This window comes from Phoca vitulina, unplaced genomic scaffold (assembly GCF_004348235.1).
Source record: "Phoca vitulina isolate PV1807 unplaced genomic scaffold, GSC_HSeal_1.0 scaffold12, whole genome shotgun sequence".
Lineage (NCBI taxonomy): Eukaryota > Metazoa > Chordata > Mammalia > Carnivora > Phocidae > Phoca > Phoca vitulina.
The window spans coordinates 3511106-3532233 of NW_022589715.1; positions in this window are offsets into that span (position 1 = coordinate 3511106).

The window sequence follows — 21128 nt, forward strand, 5'->3', positions numbered from 1 at the left end:
AGATGGAGGAAGGGGCTACCAGCCAAGGAATGCAGGCAGCCTCTAGGAGCTGGAAAAGGTAAGAAAATAGTCTCTACCAGAGCGTCCAGGAAGAACACAGCCTTGCCTACACCTTGATTTTAGTACAGTTATTTCAGACTTCTGAACTCCAGAAGGGTAAGAGAATAAAATTGTTTATTTCAAGCCACTAAGGTTGTGGTGACTTGTTCTAGTAGCAATAGGAAGCTAATACCATGTCCCACAAAATATGATGGAAGATGACCATATTTGGAATGGGCAGGGGGAATGACAAGACGCACTGCTGCAAAACTGCCTTGTTGGTACATGATGAGTAGGAATTCCACTGCCAGCACTCAATCCCATTGACCCAGGAGGGCAGGCGGCCCCAGCTCCAAGGGGATCTCTAGCAAAAGGACCTGGTCCTAGCCCCTCGATGATGTTTGCGATAAGCAAACACCACCCCACATGCACAATAAAACATGAATTCCGTCTTGCTTTTCTTTCTCCATCCAACTTTTCCCTCTCCACATCCCAACTTCTCTCTCTGAGCTACAACTTCAGCTTTCATTTCATTTGAACCCAGGGGCAGAAACCACAGCTGGGCAAGGTGCTGTCATGATTGTCAGGACCTTAACCTGCAGAGCATTACACAGTTTCAGTATTGGCAGGAATCTGAAAAAGATATAGGGTCAACCACACACCCAAAACTTAAATCTGCTCTACAACTTCCCTCCAACATTAATAGCCAAACACTTCTGATGAGGGGGACCTCACTGTCTCTCAAGATAGCCTTTTCTATCTTTGCACAACTGGAAAGCTTCAGATCAGTATAAGCACATGGTTACTACTCATTGGTCCTTTTCCATCCCTGGAGATGGCTAAGAATATAGAATAGTTCTAATCCCACTTTTAAATGATGAGCCTTGAAACACTTAAAGATGTTTGTGAGATTTAAGAAAGAAAAATTGTTTCCCTTAGAAACAATGGCTAAAACACATGAGTGGCTTGGCAGGAATTTCTTCTTCAAATTAGTTTATCTCCATGTGAGAATAATATAATATTTTGATGACATAGATGGAAGATGATTAAAACCTGGATAGACCCTGATATTAAAGGTCCCAATTAAAATTATCACAGTGCAAGTTCTAAGGTAATGAGGGGAGAGGAGAGCACAGCCCCTGGGAGCCAGAAAGTGTGAGAAAGCTCAGGAAAGAAGCATAGCAGAATTTCTCTTGACCTGTCAGCGCACTGTATCCTCTTTATGACTTCATGGAGTCAGAGAAACTACCTTTCAAAAATGTCTTCGAGAATAAGTCAGCTTCATTGTTGAGTTATCTCATATGCAATAACGAATCAAACAGAGGACTTTGAGGCAATTGTCATTTTTTTTTTTTTTTTTTTTTAGAATTAATTGACCCAGTTCTATATTGTCCATTTGCTTCCCATTCAAATCCATTACAGGTCTTTTTCTGCTCTGGTCTTTGTCTCAGTCAGCTGACCCCTAGGGTCAAAATGACCCAAACTTACTAGCCTGCTGGTTTCCAGTTGGGTTTGGTCAACAGAAGACAGTTGCAGAAGATAAGAGGGTGGGAGGAGAAAAGATTGGGTTATTTATTCTCCCTTCTTAGACAAAAGGATTCTGGCAGCTGCTATGATAGATCCTATAAGCCATTTCCTCCCACAGGGCTTCAGCTAGCTCCTGCAATGGACAGCAATCAGCAGCATCCAGCAGACAACAGTTCCTCAGACATACTTCTTATTTGGTTTCATAGCAGAATGCCTCAAAGAGACATTTACATTGAAAGGCTTTCCCCAGCACCTGATTTTCTGGCAAGTTCCAAAGTGAGGATTGCCAGCAAGTTCTGCCAGTGCAAAACCACAGCAACTTCTTTACCACCCAATGAGCCATGATTGTGTTGTTCAACAAATACTGACTCTTAGCATCCACCCTCCCCCCAGAATGGGTGGTTCTTCCTTGTATGTTCTCTCTTAACCAAAGATAGTGCTTATCATTATATCCACCATTCATACATTTCTTAGAATCCTGTTCTTACCAACAAATCCCTCATTCTATTTCCATGTTATAGTTAATAATACTTCATATTAAATTTGGTCTGTTTGAATTACCATATGATTTCACTCTTCTTACTGAAACCTGACTGATACAATAGTGAACAACTCTTGGTAAAGTTTCTTGTACTTACATAGTAGTTGCATTCCTAAGATATTCAGGAATTATATAATGCTGCAAAATATAAGCTTTTTGTATATATGTAAAATGGAGTTAGGGTGCAGACTCAGGAAATTACAAACAGTTTTTTACCTGTGTGTAAGCAGGCCCCTTACAGCTGTACATATTGTGCACGACATTGTCCTATGGGGCCACCGTGCCCAGCAGATCTATGTCAGTGGTGCTTCCAAAAATCCCACAGTCCACAATCTGCACAACTGTATGTGGCAGCCCTATAATGTAGATATACCCATTCAGATATTTGAAAGTTGGGCAAGATGTAGGACAATTCTTCCATGTGTAGGACCATCCCACCTATTTCAGTACACCCAACATCTCCGAACTCCATCCATTCTATAACAGTACCACATCCTAGTCATTCCGACAACTGAAAATATCCCACACATTTACAAACTGCTCTGCTGGGAACAACAACCCACTCATGCCGCATTTCTCTGATCTCCCCTGTAAGGGCTCATTCTTGCTCCAGTCACACCAATCTTCTTGATATTCTCTAACAAGTCCATATTCCCCCCTTCGAGAGACTTTGCAACTTATTTCTCTGCATGGAATGCTCTTAGGCTTAATATCTCCAAACTCACTTTCACTCCCTTCAGACTCCTGCCCAAATGTCATCTTATCAGAGTCCTTCTCTGGCCCACCCTATATAAGATAGAAATCCCACACCCACCCCAGCACTCCTCATCACTCTTATCTCACTTTATTTTTCTTAACATCATGACCACTGTCAATAGCACTGTACATTTTACTGAGTTACCTATTTTCTGTATCCCTCACTAGCACTTAAGCAGCTTGAGACCAGGGACTTGACCTGTTGTGTTTACTGCTGTATCCTCAACACTGAGAACAGTGCGTTACTTATACTAGGCACCCAATGATTATTTGTGGAATGGATAGTCTGTGGTAACAACTTCACTCATAGTAGCACATGCTCAGTAACCCTCCTTTCCCTGTTCCTCCAAGTCAATGAGTTCAATCACTTTACTTCCTTTATCCTCCTCCCCACCCCAAACTTGAATTGCACTGCCCCAAAGTAGAATGGATCAGAGTGTCAGCAAGCCCTATGTTAGAATATTAGAATATTAGAGCACATTGATTTTTCTTGTGGGGATAAACGCAGAATAGCTTTCAGATGAGGAGATGTGTGATTTCCCTAAGTTTATTTAATGTAAGTGTGCCTTCCATATAAGTTTGGAAGGCAAAGATAAGAGTAGAAATTGGACCTGCCATGACACAAATCACTTAGAACACATTATCATATTTAATCTGTACAGCCATCTTGAAAAAATAGATCAAACTAAAGCTATTTCACCTAGGAGAAAACTAAGGTTCAGTGATATTAAGTTTCTATCAGAGTGCAATTCAAAACCATGTCTTTCTGACTCCGGAATGTGTGGTTGTTTTACCACATCACTGAAACGAGACAATGAAATATGTTGAGCACAAGTGCAATTTCTTCACAATTCAAGTACCATTTTAAGGGTAAATGCTTCTAGAGAAATATCCTGATTCATTTCTAAGAGTATTTATTCCATGCTCATTTATGAGTAGTATCTAGAAACACATAAAGTCAACTCTCCCTCATCTTTAGATGAATTATGCAAAATTTTGGCTTGCCCATGGCAAACTTTTGTTTAAAGCTGGTTTATTAACCAAGGGCACCAACTCTGCTTAATGAATTGCTTTGTTGATATTATTGGCAGTTTGTATTCTGCCTACTTAATTACTGTGTTCTAAAATAATCAATCTTTTTTGTCTTAGCAAGGCCAAGGCAAATTATGAGATGGAGAGATGCTTCTGTGCTCCTCCCATTCCTTCCTTGTTAGGATCTGGCTAGAAAACAGAGAAACAAAAAGAAGAGAGACTACAAGGAGAATTGCTTACTTCACAGTAGGTCTGACCTCTACAGGTCAATAACCAGAATCCAGGTAGGCCAGTATCCATCCCAGTAGCCAGTGTTCAGCTGGTATTGGACCAGTGGTCTTAACCTTAGAAGTCAAAGAGATATTAATCATTTCTATGTGCACAGTATTGAGTGTTTTCTATATTATTATTTAATTCTCACAATATGAAGATTTACTCTTAGCTCCAATTTACACATGAGATGTTGAAAACCTTGACTAAATTTAAATATAAAGGAGCTAGAATCTCACCCAGGTCCATTTGATTCCAGGGCCTGTGCCCTTGACTACTGAACTATGGTGGAGGACAGGAATGTTCCATGTCAGAGAGGGCTGGAGCATCTCAATTCCCAGTGCTAGTCTGTGGAAGCAGAAACTTATATAGAAGAGGACATGATCCATACCCCTGGCCACGAGCAAGACACAACCAAGTCGGCCCAGGCTCTAACTAAGTGTACCAGGGCTCAGGGCAGGCTCCAAATTCCAGCCAGGAGCTAGAATGCCAGAGCAAGAGAGAAGACTGAGGACAAGAGCCTCAAGTAAATGAGCACAACAGGAGGAAAGAAATACACGTCAGGTATATGAGTGCCTGGGGCTCATCCCAGGCACACCAGTCCCCTGGTGACATATATAACCTGTGATTCCACAAATCACTGTGTCTCACTTAGGTAAGGCACTGCACACAGCATCTCAAAAGCTTCTGGATGGAGCTATATAAAAGGACCTAACTGCAGTAAAAAGATTGCAGAAGAAGACCTTAAAATCCAACAAAAAAATTATCAAAACTCTTACACATACACAGCATTATCTGCTTCATTCATTCCACTAATATTTCCTGAGAACACACTATATACCAGACACTTTTCTTGAGTTTAGACTTTTGAGATCCTATCCAAATTTGAATAGTCTAAATATGTAGTTTTGTTTGTCTCTCCAGATTTGCACTTATTTTTAACCACCTTATTCTTGACTTGTGTTTCCTGAAACTTGACTATAGTAGAAGTTTTCCAGGTAGAGGAAGGGAAGGGAATTCCAGGCCAGGAAGTGAGTGGCATGAACAGACAACCTGAAATGTGAAAGATCTCTATCTGCTCTGGGGAAAGGTGAGAAGTACACATGGGTGAAACATAAAATCAGGGACATGGTAAGTGGGGATGACAGAGTCACCATCTTTATTTTGCTCTGTGGGGGAAATTTCAGATCACGGAGGTAGATGATGTAGAAATAGTTGGAGGCAGGTAAGGCTTTCATGTGGTACTTCATATCACACTCCTCCCACCTGATTGTTCTAGCTTTCGGTCCATCTCATTTTCAGGAGGAATGTGCTTTGAAATCCAATCATTTCAATTTAGGATCTGTTCCAAGGAAGGTTGATTTCTGGGAGAAAAACTTGGATAGGTTCCCAGCCTCTCCTCAGCTCCGTCTTCATTCACAGTATGGTTTCCTCATTCTCTTTGATGTCAAATTTCAGAACATCATCGGGTGTAACCCATATTCAAACATAAGTTCAATAAACCCATCCAAAACCAAATTCAAATGTTCTCACAATATTCCTCATTTTAGATTGGCCATGTGTTGATCTGATTCACTCCCCAGATTTGAAAGTCTTCTCTTTCTAGCCACAGTAAATCAACGGTTGGCCCTAAACAAGAGTGCCCCCGCTAAGGGGACAATTAGGGCTGAAATCCAGCACCAGTTCTGCTCGTTGTGGAACTGACAGGAGGCCATGTCCACCCCCAAAATAAAGCGTCTGGCTCTTTCCATACCAAGAAACTGTTTAGGCTATCAGAGGCCATTTGGCCCAACAGGAAAAAAATAAGCCTAAATGACACAGTCCTATTTCTGTTGAAAAGAATAATGACAAAAGAGAAATAATTTTGTCTAGAAGAAAAGGAGTTGAACTCTAGGACAATAACAAAATGTGATTTTATATAAAATAATACAATTCATGGGGCGCCTGGGTGGCTCAGTCAGTTAAGCATCTGATTCTTTTTTTTTTTTTTTAAGATTTTATTTATCTATTTAGTGAAAGAGCACGAGTGGGCAAGCAGGGTGTGGAACCTGCTTTGGATTCTTTCCCTCCCTCTCCCTCTATCCCTCCCCCCTCCCTCTCTAAATAAATAAATAAATAAATAAATAAACAAAGATAATAATACAATGCATGCAAATAAGTGCTTATCATACAGTAAGCAGAACAATGATGGCTACTTGTTACTGTTATCAGTAATAATAATAATATTATTATTGTTGTTGTTACTATTTTCAGGATATTGAGAGTATTTATGTAATTGACTTAAAAAGAGTTACAAATGAATCCACAGCTAATATGCTATCATTTCAGTGTAAATTGAATATAGCAATTCTGATCTATAAAAGAAGACTTAAACTCTGTCATGATGTTTTTTTTTTTTAAAGGTGATGCCAATATGGCAGTTTTTTAACTATTAACAGAACTGGGTGGGAAGGTATTCCAGAGTTATATTATTCTTGTTTATTTTCAGGATGCTTAAAATTTTTCCTAATTTTATGTAATATATAAACATTCCCATCTCCCCAAATGGAAAACTTAGCCTTGCTACTGGGAGTGGGAGCAAGGAATCTCTGACACTAAGTCAAGTGGCTGAGATCTGGTCGCCTTTACTTCCTCTGTGACCTTGAGCTGGTCATTTCACCTCAAGCATTTTCTCACCTATAAGATCTGAGAATCAGACTAGATGATTGAGGTTCTTCACTCTCAAATTTTACGACCAAGTCTACTCTTTGGCAGCTAAAAAAGATGGGGCTAATTTTAATGCATATTGTCTGCCCCGTATCTTGCATATAACTGATTGCAAATGCCTAGAAGCTAAATAAAGGGTCAAAAAAGTGCCATCTGTTTCTATTACCAATTACTTTATGAAGCTGCCTCAAGTTTTAAAAAAAATTTAGTGAAAAACAGAAGTTGGCAGGAAATGTGCTGTAAACAATATCACCCCCACACATTTATTGAATAATTCATAACCAGTATGTGGTAGAAGCATAATTTTTAAATGACATTTCCTCCAAATACCTGAGTTTTCTGACATCAGTAGCAAATGATTTAGTTGGCATTATTTTGAAAGTCACAGTGTTTAAAGATTAACGTCTCAAATTTAAATTTATTTTATTCTTATCAATTTCCTTTGAATCAATTTTACTGTATTATATTGGAATGAAATATTTGCCACAGTTGACTATCCCCCCTTCTTGCTTTTCACGTATCCATTTTATATATTCTTTATTCAGTGTTTTTCCCATTGAAACATTCCATTTTTCCTCACCAATGAGACCCTTCACTTTTATTCAAACTGCATAAAATAATCTTGCCATTTGATAATATAAGAATATTCTATTTAATTATAGAAGGAGAAATATTACTTCCATGATTTTCGATCTGATACAATGAAAAGCATAATTGTTTCATTTTATTTTACTCACCTGGTCAGTACTAGCTCATCACTTAAGAGCCTGGTGATATTGGTCATTACTCAATCTCTGCATATTGCGGCCTCCTTATCTGTACCGTGTATCAACAGAGCAAGAGTTCTGAAAATCAGAGATAAAAATAAAATCAATATATTAAGTCCTCACTATTTATTAGTCATTACTATTATTGCTATTACTGTCACCAGTGTTGTTTTATTGAAGACTGTTGACCTACTTTGGATTTGCTGCAGATCCCCAGAGTAGGAATGTTACAACAGAGAGAGCCTGGCTGAGGGGATAAGGCAGGTGGCAGGTTCTAGAGATGAACTGCCTGACCTCAAACCCAACTCTGCCACTTATGGATGGGGAAGTCCTGAGTCAATTATAGAACTTCTCGAAGCCTCAGTGTTCTAGGCTTCAAAAGAAGGCTAGTAACAGTACCTACTTTACTGGGTTTAGTACAGAAAATTTCTTTAGTGCCAACCACTTAGTAAGTGCTCAATAAATAGTAGCTATTAGCACTTAAAATTTATTCTTCTTTACTATAAAAGCAACACAAGTTTATTCTAAAACTCAAAGAAGAGCTTTTTTAACTATAATAATACAAAAAATTCAATTTGTTTTACACAAAACGACTAAGTGTTTCTCAGTTTGCACAATCCCAGATAAGTAGTCTACACCACAGAGTTAGCCAAAATCTTATGTAGCTTTCTCCTAGCACCTAGTGTGTTCCCAACTATCTAAATATTCCTTTCTCATTCTGAAATGATTATCTTACAGGAGAAAACCTCCATCATCTCCACAAAATCTGAACATCCTTTCTCCTTGTCCCAACTAAAAAAGCAAAATGCATGCAGACTCAAATGCAAAACTGTTGGTGCATTTTATTCTTTGGTCTGTGTTTGTAGTCCCGATTCTAGATACATCCACAGACTGTATAACATCTGGTGGGAAACTTTTCCAATAATCTAGGTCTTTGGCATCATGTTGAAAAATTGGATGATTGATTGTTCCTGCCATTTTTATAAATCCAGATGTTTAGATTTCCTGAAGGCCTGGCCCAAGTGTTGGTTTGTTCTTGGAAAGAGATTGCAGCCTGAGCATCATGAAATTCAGAGCTTTATTTGATAAACCTACTCAGCAAAGTGCCCTATATACTTAATCTCATACATGCTACTTGATTTGTTATTCAACCAAACTGTTCATTGAAAAGGCATTGAAAGGATTCTAAAGACGCTATACTCAGGAAGTGTATTAGCAACAGGGTACAAAAATGAATAAACAATCATTAAATGGCACTTGAGCATTTTAGGTACAGACTCCAGACTTCCGTAGATTCACTTCATGGCCTGAAAAAGACGTAGTTAAGTTTATCTTATGGTTGAGTTGTGTTCTCAATGCCCTGTTGGTAGTTCAAATAAATTTACCCAATAGCAAAAGTTATAAAGGATGGTAAAGCTCCAAGGCCAGTCCACAAAAATCTACTTAACTGGCAGCAAAGCTGCATGTTATTAACCAATTCCCAGAGCTCTGCCTTCAGTCTCCTTGGTCCTGCTGTCCCAGGACTTTCAGAGACTTAGCATCCTGACCCCTAAACTGCTCTAAGCTGAGGCTTTCCTAAGCTATAACCCCTGATCTCAGCAACTTCAGACCCTGAAGGGCTGACCAGCTGTGGAGAACAGGGCCTCAGGGAGGTTCTGTTGCTAGGCAGCCTTCACCTCAGGAAAGCAAGATTTAAAACATGTGGACACACCAGTAATATTTACTGCCTTAATTTTCCCTCCAGTTTATACTTCTCAGCATCTAATTTTATAACACCTGGTATTTCCCACTTTTAATGTCTTTCTAGTCTTATTTTTTTATTCTTAGTCTTTTAGTGGTCAATCTTTTAAAGATGAACCTGAGGAATTTTAATTTGCAATAATAAACCCACAGTGGTTCATAAATTTGGTTCCTCCTTCCCTAACACCAACAAATTGAGTCCTGGAATTACCAATAAATGACCAAAAATATGAAAAATGTTGGCAATTCAATGTGAATTAAAGAAAAGAAAAATTAAGGAAACCTCACATATATTGAATGTCACATTATCTTGAAAATGTATGCATTGCATATCTTTATTTATTGTTTTCTGGTTCATCCTCAGCTCAGGCATCTATTCCCAGAGCCTTCCCTTATCCCACCTCCATCTCCGGGTTTATGTGTCTCCTCTGTTTCTATACTTTTTTATGCCTCTCCGTGTAATTGCCTTTACCACATTGCATTCAAATGTCTATGTATAGACCTGTCTCTTCAATTAGACCACAACCTTCTTGAAGGCAAGAATTTTTACTTCTCTCTCCTCTTATCCCCAGCACTTAACACCTGTATATAGAAGGTGCTCAAAAAGCTTTTATGAATAAATTAGCCTCTATGAGGTACCAAACATTATGATACATACTTTATAAATAACATAATCTATAAATATGTTAAAATTATAAGTATTATCACATTTAATTCCAGCAAAAACATTGTGAAATAGGTATGACGATTGCCAGTTTAATGGAGCAATAATCAAGCAATCAGAAAGGGTCAGAACTGGAACTGAAAGCCAGGGGGAAAGATCTCCAAAGCCCAGTGTCTACCACTGTTTCCCATTGCTTGTGTGAGCTATTGGCACTGCAGGATGATGCATTATTCACTTTTTTCCAAAATAAGCCCATCTACTTGTTCTCTTCCATTAATAGGTAACCAAGAATCAGTAAGGTTTGCTTGTAATTATCTTATCTTAGACATTACACTTAAGAGGCTAGTCAAGTGCACATTTTTCTATTGATGTCCAAGTGACAGGATTCACCATGTACCTTCAATATAATAGCTGAGAGATAACACCACCAGAAATCTCATGGGGCCCTTGAGTATGAGCTGCGTAGGCTATACATGAAAAACCCTGCCTTCTAAAATCTGGGTTTTATCAGCTGTTAAAAGGGTTTGGAGATAATGAAGATCCTTCTGGCCCTTGTGGGCACCATCATCATGAATTCATAGATAAAATAGAGTCTGCACACACATTTGGAAAACACCACTGGCTTGTATTCTCTGTAGTCTTACATTTTCCAGTCACAGATTCCAGGATCAAAGAAGAAGTCTGGAATAATCAATGACAACAGCTGGATAAGACAGAAAAGCAGAGCTCACTCATTTCCAAATGGCAACAAAATGATAAGGAGAACAAGTTTCAGGACCCCAGTGCCCTGTTCCAGAGAGTGACAAGATTAAAAAAGATAAGACATTGCTGCCAAGGAGAGGAATTAGCTCAGAGAACTTGGAAGGTGACTCCAAGACACATGGTCAGAGCATGGGTTCCCAGTCAATCCTTTAGTCCAGATGCAAGATGAGGCCTGCCCTTGGGGAACATTGTGAAGGCTCTAGATTAGCATAGGAGTTTGAGACATCTGGAAAAAGTAGGGCAAAAATAAAGGCCGTTTTTTGGTGAAAAGAAAACCCAGCGTGATATGGGCTAAGGAAGGAGGGATTATTCAGTATATTTGGATCATGAGATCATTTTTAAGAAGGGATTCATCCATGTCTACCAATTTTAATTGAATTTTTACCTCCAGCACTCTTTGTGGAATATTACAGCCCATTTTGGGATACATACGGAGGAAATCCATGTTCCCAGGTGATCTAGGGAATCTCATCCAAATAAAGATCCCCACCCTCCTACTCAGGTAATTCAAACTGGTGACAACTTCTCTGCTGGTGTATGTCCAGATTCAGCTTTCAGTCAAGGGAGCTGTTTCTGTCTAGTTCCCTTGCCCACAGTAAGCCTAAAACCTTGGCCCAACAAAGGAACTGGGAATTGGACTCCTCATGTAAACAAAAATCCTTTATCTAAAATCTGATTCTTTAGTGAAGAGGAAAATCTTTCCTTTAGTCCAATAGTAAAGTCGCCCACTCCCTCTCTGTCCCTCCTTCCTTCTGTCTCTCCCTGCTTTGTTTTTTCTAAGTAATATTTTATAAGTGACAACAGGTTGCAGAAGACTGTGCTTAGCATTACCATATATCTACAGCTCAAGACAATAAATTCAAACAATAAAAGAGGATTTGTGACCACTGAGAAGAAACAGCAAAAAAAAAAAAAAAATCACCTAAAAAATGTAACAAGATGCAGATTTTGCTAAACTTTTTTGAAAGCCTTCTATGCTATACAGAGTGCTTATGTGGTGTGATAGTGATAACATCCTGAGTTGCAAATCATGGCAACCCAATCTAAACTAATACATGAAAGTCAAGGGAATTCATTAGAAAGCCTCTAAAGAGTGGCACCAGGGCGCCTGGGTGGCTCAGTTGGTTAAGCGACTGCCTTCGGCCCAGGTCATGATCCTGGAGTCCCGGGATCGAGTCCCGCATCGGGCTCCCTGCTCGGCAGGGAGCCTGCTTCTCCCTCTGACCCTCACCCCTCTCATGTGCTCTCTCTCTCTCTCATTCTCTCTGTCTCAAATAAATAAATAAAATCTTTAAAAAAAAAAAAAAAAAAAAAGAGTGGCACCAAACCTAGAGGGAAGACTCAGGAATGGAGCTGGGAACAGGGTGTCCTTCTGACCCAGACGATTTTGTAGGGAACCAGAACAGGTCCTCTCTCTTCCAATCTGTTTTCCTGTTTATCTGCTTGATTCTTCTTTCTAACTGCAGACCTTCCTCTGCCCATAAGTTCACAGGACAGGCCATGGTCACCACTAGCCACTCAGTTTTATGCTCTGCTGTACAAGTACTCAGAGGGAGACATCTCTCTGGTCTCCCAGTCTGTCTGTGTCCGTCTCTCTCCCATAGTTTCTATCTAGGCCTTAAATGAGTCACTGGATTAAGTAGTCCCAAATTAAGCTCGAAGATAGTGAATTGCCAGTAATACAGCTTAACTGATTTCAGAAAAACATACGACAAAATTTTCATGCTGTCAATAAAGATAAGATGGTAAAAGAGGAAACAAATGATAATACATTAAAACCACAGGGTTTTCAGCACCGAAAAGTACAATGGTTTGCAAATCCATGACTGGAATAACAAAGACCTACAAAGAAACATGAGAACAGCAGGAAAACAAAAATATGACTAAATATATGTGCTGTGTGTGTGTGGCTGTTATGTGTGTGAGTTGGACCCTCTGGGATGCAGACAGAGATGAAATTAGGAGCACAGAAAGCCTGGGGCAGGATAAGGCTATGACAGATGAAAGGAGGATGCAGGACCGGGCAGGTGGGCAAAGCTCAGATCACCATGTGGATCTGACCAAGTTTCACACAAACTAAAATGGCTGCTCCAGAGCAAAGATTGCCTGTTCGGGGAGGCCAGTGTTGGACAGGAATGGCCAGGCCCTAGTACCCCTGTCGTGCTCAGTTATCAGGGGGTTTCCAAAAAGTGCACAGCCCTGGCTGAAAAGCGGAGCTGGATCCTGAAGGCGTAACGGCAGGAAATGGTCTAACTGCACTCCCCTTGCAGCTGAATAGCAAATTCCTTCTTGAAGAGAGATTTAAGTGGCACAACTCTACTTTAGCAGTACATAAAAGTAGAATGATAAGAAGGTGGATAAAAGCCTGTATTCCCACCAGCAGAGAGAACATGTTCATTTTTTTTCTTTTTATGCACCTTTACCAACTCTGAATATTATGATATGTGGTTGGTTTTTTTAGATTTTCAAGTTTTCTGTACATATCATTAAAAAGATTGTTTTTAACTTCATAGTTACGGGGACACAAAAATGTAGAATGAGATTTATCATTTGTCTTTACCTGCCCAGAATCTATCCCTCTTGTAGGAGCACCCCAATCTCTCTTCTGGGAGAGTCGCCTCTCCTGTACATTGTACTGTGTTAATGTCAACGGAAGAGAAACACCAGTATTATGGCCTGAACTGTGTCCCCCCTCCACCAAAATTCATATGTTGAAGTCTTAATCCCTAGTTCTTCAGAACATAACCATCTTTGGAGATAGAGTCTTTAAAGGTGTACATTAAAATGAGGTCACGAGGGTGGGCCCTAATCCTATGTGACTGGTGTCTTTGTAAGGAGAGAACATTTAGACCCTGACAGGTACAGCAGAAAGACGTTGTGAAGACATCGGGAAAGTATGACCAGCTACACGCCACAGATCCCTCCCTCACAGCCCTCAGAAGGAACCAACCCAACTGACACATGGATGGACTTCTAGCCTCTACAGCTGCGAGGAAATACATTTGTGTTGTTTAGGCCACCTAGTCTGTGGTACTTTGTTACCGTCACACTAGAAAATTAATATAGCCAACTTTCTGCTTCCCACTGTGAAGGAAGAGAGGAACACATGCTTCTACTAGCTATAGCCGAGACAAAGCTTGTGATTTGAGCTCAGCCAATCAGAAGCCAACTCCACACACTGACTCCCATCCTTTTTTTTTCCTTTTTTTTTTTTTATTATGTTATGTTAGGCACGTATTGCATGGAGCACTGGGTGTTATATGCAAACAGTGAATCACGGAACACTGTATCAAAAACTAATGATGTACTGGATGGTGGTGACTGACTGACTCCCATCCTGATGGGGATCAAAAGATAGAGCACAGTTGGAGGTCATACCCGGCTGCTAAAGTGCGAGTAGCAGTGGCTCTCTGCCCAGGTCGTTCTGGCTGGGGACAGCTTTCTATGCCCCCTGACTCTTTAAACAGCACCCCTACCTACAGCCTGCCCCCTTCTCATGAGCATTCTCCTCCCCACTAATATCCTTCCAGCAAATTCCCCTGTCAGGATCACTTCTGCAGCTTCCAACTAGGAACCCCAACTGATACAAAAAGCTTACCCATCACTAAATAAATCACTTTGGCAGCAAAACTTAGGGTGGAGAAACTGTTCATTGGTCAGGTAACAAACATAAACATATCATTTACCTCCCTTCAAAAAAAAAAAAAAAAACTCCAAAAGGTAAATATAAAATCGCCTTCTCCAATGACTCAAGATGCAAATTTTGAGACATTACTACTAAGAACGATTTTCCCCCAACTGTAGGTTATAGAGACATGCATGCTTTTTCACATTTTTAACCACTTCCTATAAACCAAAATTTTAATACATTTGCCCTTGCCTTCTTCCTAATTTAACTTCAGCAAATTACGGGTAAAGATTTGTGAAACTGACTACATGTTTCACAATTTGTTGTGGTATTTAAGTGATTGGGTTTTTTTGGTCCAAATTTTCCATTCCTGTTTTGAGAAAGAATGACATAACCCCATTTCTTCCTGCACCACCCCACAGACCAGAGCCCAGAAACAAAAAAAAAAAATCATATTATCTCAAAAATCTCAGTTAATACAACTAACTGAACAGTACCTGGATTTGCTTCTAGTTAAAAAACTTTATTATTTAACTAGAAGCAAATGGGGGGGGGATGGCAGAGAGAGCATCTTAAGCTGGCTTCCACGCCCAGTGCAAAGCCCTACGCAGGGCTCGATCTCACAACCCTGAGATCATGACATGAGCCAAAATGAAGTCGGGTGCTTAACCGATGGAGCCACCCAGGTGCCCCTACTTTGGTGTAATTTTAACTATATGATGTCTAGGCTCATTTCTCAAATTTCACCTGGAGTAAACTCCCATCATAGATTCAAATTGTCATTCTCAAGTTCTGTATCTGTGTTCTAGGGCTGCCATAAGAAACTACCACAGACTGAGTGAGTGGCTTAAAACAAAAATGTATTGTCTCATGGTTCTAGAGGCTAGAAATATGACATCAAGGCATCAGCAAGGCCATGCTCTCTCCAAAGGCTCTCGGGAAGAATGCTTCCTTGAATCTGCTGACTACTGGTGGTTGCCAGCAACACGTGGCATTCGTGGGCTTGTGGCTACATCGCTGCAGCCTTTGCCCCCAGTCTTCACGTGGCTTCTGCTGTGCATGTGCATGTCTGTCTGCTCTTCTTATAAAGACACAGCAGTGGGTTGTAACTCACCCTAATCCAGCATGACTGCATCTTAATTTAACTAATTACACCTGCAAAGACTTTATTTCCAAATAAGGTTACCTACTGAAGTTCCAGGTAGACATTTTTTGAAGGGGGGAGAGGAGAATTCCATGCAACCCAGTACGTGTTCAAACTGTCATGAATTCTGAAACACTTTATGCTGAATGAGCTTGTGCTATTCTTGAATCCTAAGCCTATGCCCATAATTCTGAGAGCAAATGGAAGAACCATGCAGATGAAAAATGGGAAGGGAAGTGGAAGTGTTATATTTGGGCAATGCAGAAAACCTCGAGGTCTGGAGTAGGAATAAAGAATAAGGGAGTTTAGATTTTTCTGAAGCAAAATACAAGACAAGGGACCTTCTGTAAAATTGGTGTGATTTTTTATATCTGTAACTTTTACATTCTTAGATGTCCTGGTACCAGGTACCAATATGTGCATGATATATCTCTGAAAACATATATATTAACATTAGTTCACTTTCCTTGTAATCAAAGATAACGTTACCAAGAAAGCAACCTATTTGTGTTTATAGATATGGACTTTGGGTCATCTCCCTATGAACAGCCACTTCCTGGCATCCCACTGCAGCCGATTATTGAAAGCTGGAATGATTCCCAGGAAAGTGTATTGGAATTTACTTTATTTTCTCATTAAAGTCAGGCAATTGCAGTATATAGTATAAATTATGCCGCCACTTAAATTATATGTTTTCCTTTAACCAAGGGAGAATTCTTTTCTATTGTAATCTTCACAAGTTGTCTATAAATCCATAAATGAAAGGGAGAGCTTTAAAAAATATTCCCAAATAAATATCAGTGTGAGATTTTTGCAATATGCTAGCATTACATTTAATCTTGCCTCATTGAGAAATGACTATTCCACATAAGTGATTTTTCTAGTTAATTGTCAGCAACCCCTGATAGAGTTCTTTTTCTCTAAAATTTTAACTGTTTTGATGAGACTACTCCTTAAATGTATTACACTTGCCTGCATTGGTGAATAGAGCATGGTAGATTATATTTAACTTTTTTCTCATTTCAATGAAAGTTACACATTTGTAGTGGGCTAAATGGTGCCCCCCCACAAAAGATATGTTCATATCTGGTAAGGGCTGAATTGTGTCCCCCGCCAAAATTCACATGTTGAAGCCCTAATCCCCAGTACATCAGAATATGACTATATTTGGAGATGAGGTCTTTAAGGAGGAAATTAAATTAAAAGGTGGCCTGTACAGTGGGCCAATCTGAGTAGTGTCCTTATAAGAAGAGGAAATGTAGACACACAAAGAGACACCAAGGGCAGGTGCGTGCAGAGGAAAGAACTTGTAGAGACGCAGCAAGAAGGCAGCTGTCTACAAGCCAAGGGGAGGGGCCTTAGGAGAAACCAAACCTGCCAACACCTTGATCTTAAGCTTCCAGCCTCCAGGACTGTGATATAATCAATTTCTATTGTTTAAGCCGCCCAGCTTGCAGTATTTGTTTTGGCAGCCCTAGCAAACGAAGATAATGTCTTAATGAATAGGACCTTATGTGGGCAGAAGAATGGATAGTACTTTATACTGCGAGAAATATGATGAAGGATCTTGAAGACAAAGAGCTTATCCTAGATCATCTGTGTGGGACCTAAATGCCATCACAAGTATCATCATGAGAGAGGCAGATGGAATTTAGAGACAGACACAGAGCAGAAGATGTTGCCGCCACAAGCCAAGGAATGCCGACGGCCACTGGAAGGTGGGAGAGGCAGGGAACAAAATCTCTCCTAGAGGCTTGGAAACAAGTGTGGCCCTTGCCAACTTCCAGTCCTCAGAACTGAGAGAAAAAAACTTTCTTTGAAATCACCAAAATTGTGTTAATTTGTTATGGCAGTCAAAAGAAACTGATACAATGGTATACTTGGTTTTAATACCATGATATCCTCATGACTTGTAACACATGGAGTTTCTGTTTGACTCCAGACTACACTGTGTTTGTGATTGTACTGGGAGGACAGTTGACCCTTGAACTACACAGGTTTGAGTTATGTGGGTCCACTTATATGTGGATTGTACTGTAAGTGTATTTTCTCTTGCCTGTGGGTTTTTTTTTTTAAGACTGTTTATTTATTTGAGAGAGAGAGACACAGTGAGAGAGGGAACACAAGCAGGGGGAGTGGGAGAAGGAGAAGCAGACTCTCCACTGAGCAGGGAACCTGATGCGGAGCTCGATCCCAGGACCCTGGGATCATGACCTGAGGCTGAAGGCAGAAGCTTAAGGACTGAGCCACCCAGGCGCCCCTCCTGTGGTTTTCTTGATAACATTTTCTTTTCTCTAGCTTACTGTATCTTAAGAATACAGTATGTAATACATATAACATACAAAATATGTGTTAATCCACTGTTTATGTTATCAGTAAGGCTTCTGATCCACAGTGGGCTCTTTGTAGTTAGGTTGGGGGGGAATCAAAAGTTATACGCAGATTTTTGACTGTGCAGGGGGTGGGAGCCCCTAACCCCCATGTTTTTCAAGGATCAACTGTACTTGTTCTTTTTCTGATAGGATCACTAGTAAATATTGTTTTCAGGGATTCATCCATTTAACATAAACTCATTCATCCATTTAACATAAACACACCACAAATTATTTTTGAGAGTCAAGTTTCTTCTGAGCTTCCCTATTACCCCACCATCTTCCCTTCCTTAATTTTTCTGATCTATTTTTTTCTGAAATTTAATAAATAAAGGTCCGTATACTTTTAAATTAAATTGGCTTTAAATCAATATTAGACCGTTAAGGGCAACTCCATCTGCAAAGTTCATGGCTTTGTAAGCATCATTTCCCTTTCCTGACATCATCTCCTTTAACTTTTAGTTAGCTTTTATATTGCTTACCACATTTTTGAGGATGCCAGAAGTTTTCTGGAAGTCTGATCACCAGCTTTGAACACACCAACACATTAGTGTAAATTTATCAAAGTAACTTCCTAAAAAAAATTATTTTATTTTTTCCCCAAAAGGAAATTTTATCTTCTAAGTGTGCTATTTAGTCTCTTTGTTGATTTTTTCCCCCTGTTTAAAATCTTTACAATCTAGCACAATCATGTTAATTCATTTGAAGCCAAAGGATAGAGTCTGGCTTACCAACATAAATAAAGTTATTTTCAAAAAATTAAATTTGCTTCAGTATAATTTTATCTGAACACAGAATTACAGTGCTTAACAAAGAAAAAACTCTTTGGAAAAATATTGTAATAGTATAAAAATTTCACTATGTTAATTAGTAACCAAGGTCATAACATAGTCAACCAACCTCAATCTTACAAATATTTAATATGTAGCTACTTGATGTCATGCACTCTACTAAGAGCTAAGTGCTAGGGATTCATATATAGTATGAATATATATGAATATAACATGATTTCATTTAATATATAGTATTTATGAATATTCTATGCATATTAATATACATAATATATGAAAGAATCTCTGGTTCTACAGAGTTTGGGGAGTAAAAGTTAGCCAGTTGTCTTAGATTCTAAATGAAAGGAATAAAAGGACAAGTGCCTCATGAGTAGTAGACCAAAGTCTCACTGCATGAAGCTGAGATTGGAATGAGGCTCCAACACCTGGGAAGGGAGCCTAGAAAAACGTGTGGAAGAAAACTACCTGGGGTTTCCACTTAAGTAAACGTGTGGTCCAGAGGAGACAGACTTGACCTCAAGGTCAAGAACAGGAGCAAACTATACTCTGATTGTTTTAAGTTTTTATTTAAATTCCAGTTAGTTAACACAGTGTAATATTAGTTTCAGGTGCACAACATAGCGATTCAACACTTCCATACATCACCTGGGGCTCATAACAGCAAGTGCACTCCTTCATCCCCATCACCTATTTCACCCATCCCCCCACCCATCTCCCCTCTGGTGACCATCAGTTTATTCTCTATAGTAAGAGTCTGTTTCTTGGTTTGGCTCTCGCTCTCTCTCTCTTTTCACTTTGCTCGTTTCTTTTATTTCTTAAATTCTACATATGAGTGAAATCATTTGTGTATTTGTCATTCCCTGACTGACTTATTTTGCTTAGCGTAATACTCTCTAGCTCCATCTACATTGTTGCAAATGGCAAGATGTCATTCTTTTTATGGCTGAGTAATATTCCATTGTGTGGATATATAGATATAGCTATAGTACATCTTCTTTATCCATTCATTAGTCGATGGACACTTGGGCTGTTTCCATAACTGGCTATTGTAGATAATACTGCTATAAACATCAGGGTGCATATCCCTTTGAATTAGTGTTCTTGTATTCTTTAGGTAAATACCTAATAGTGCAATTGCTGGATCATAGGGTAGTTCTATTTTTTATTTTTTGAGGAACCTCCATACTGTTTTCCAGAGTGGCTGCAACAGTTTGCATTCCCACAAACAATGCAAGAGAGTTCCCCTTTCTCCACATCCTCACCAACACCTGTTGTTTCTTGCATTACTGATTTTATACTCTGATTTATTGACTGGATCTGCAATATTGCCATTATCAGAGCAGGACATAAACCCCAAAGTCCCAACATAGGATCTTGGGAGCAAAGAGAAAGTAACCACTAGATAGGAGAGAATGAGAAGAGGAAGAGAAAGCAAAGAAATTCACAATCAAGATGAACCCACCAACCACAATTTAAAATCACATGAGGAACACTGAGGCTAAGAAAAATAGATAACAAAATCAACAACTGGAAGAAGGATTAATTCTAGACCAGACATGAATAAGATTGCTATCTAAAAATCACTTTAAAATAAGTATGTTTTAGGGTCCTCAAGATATGAAACTTTCTTCTAAAAAAATAAGAAATTACAAAATAAAAAAGTTGAAATAAAACAAGATCAGATGGCAAGAAAAAAAGAACTCATTAGAAACATGGAAATAAAAATATAGTCACTGAAATTTAAAAAAAAAAAATTCATCACTTGGCATATATTCTAGACCAGACAAGAGAATTGGTGAATTAGAAGAGCACACTGAAGAGGTCAAAAAGAATGCAACACAGAGAAATGATGAAACAAAAACTATGAAAGACAAGTACAAAATTTCCTAAAAAAGCAAACTTAGGGAATGCATGTGGAGAGAAAGTATGAGAAGAGAAAGGTTGAGAATTTTTCCAAATTGAGGACTGAAAGTTCACTAACTGCCTAGCCAGAATACTGCAAATAAATGAAACATCACTGAGAAACAGTATAACAAGAGGAAACATCTTAACTATAGCCAAAGTTAAGAGACATTCCTGCAGAGGAACTCAGATGGGACTGATAGCAGAATTCTCAGCAGCAACAGATCACAGAGGAGAATCTCCAAAGCACTAAACAAAAATGACTGGATCAAAAATTCTGCATAGAGCAAAACTACCAATCAAGAGTGAGGGCAAACTGGGTGGCTGGGTGGCTCAGTCAGTTAAAGCACCTGACTCTTGGTCTCAGCTCAGGTCTTGATCCTGGGGTCATGAGTTCCGGCCCTGCACTGGGGTGGAGCCTACTTAAAAAAAAAAAAAAAAATGAAAATAACAAAAGTAAAAGAATGAGGGCAAAGTAAGTGCATTT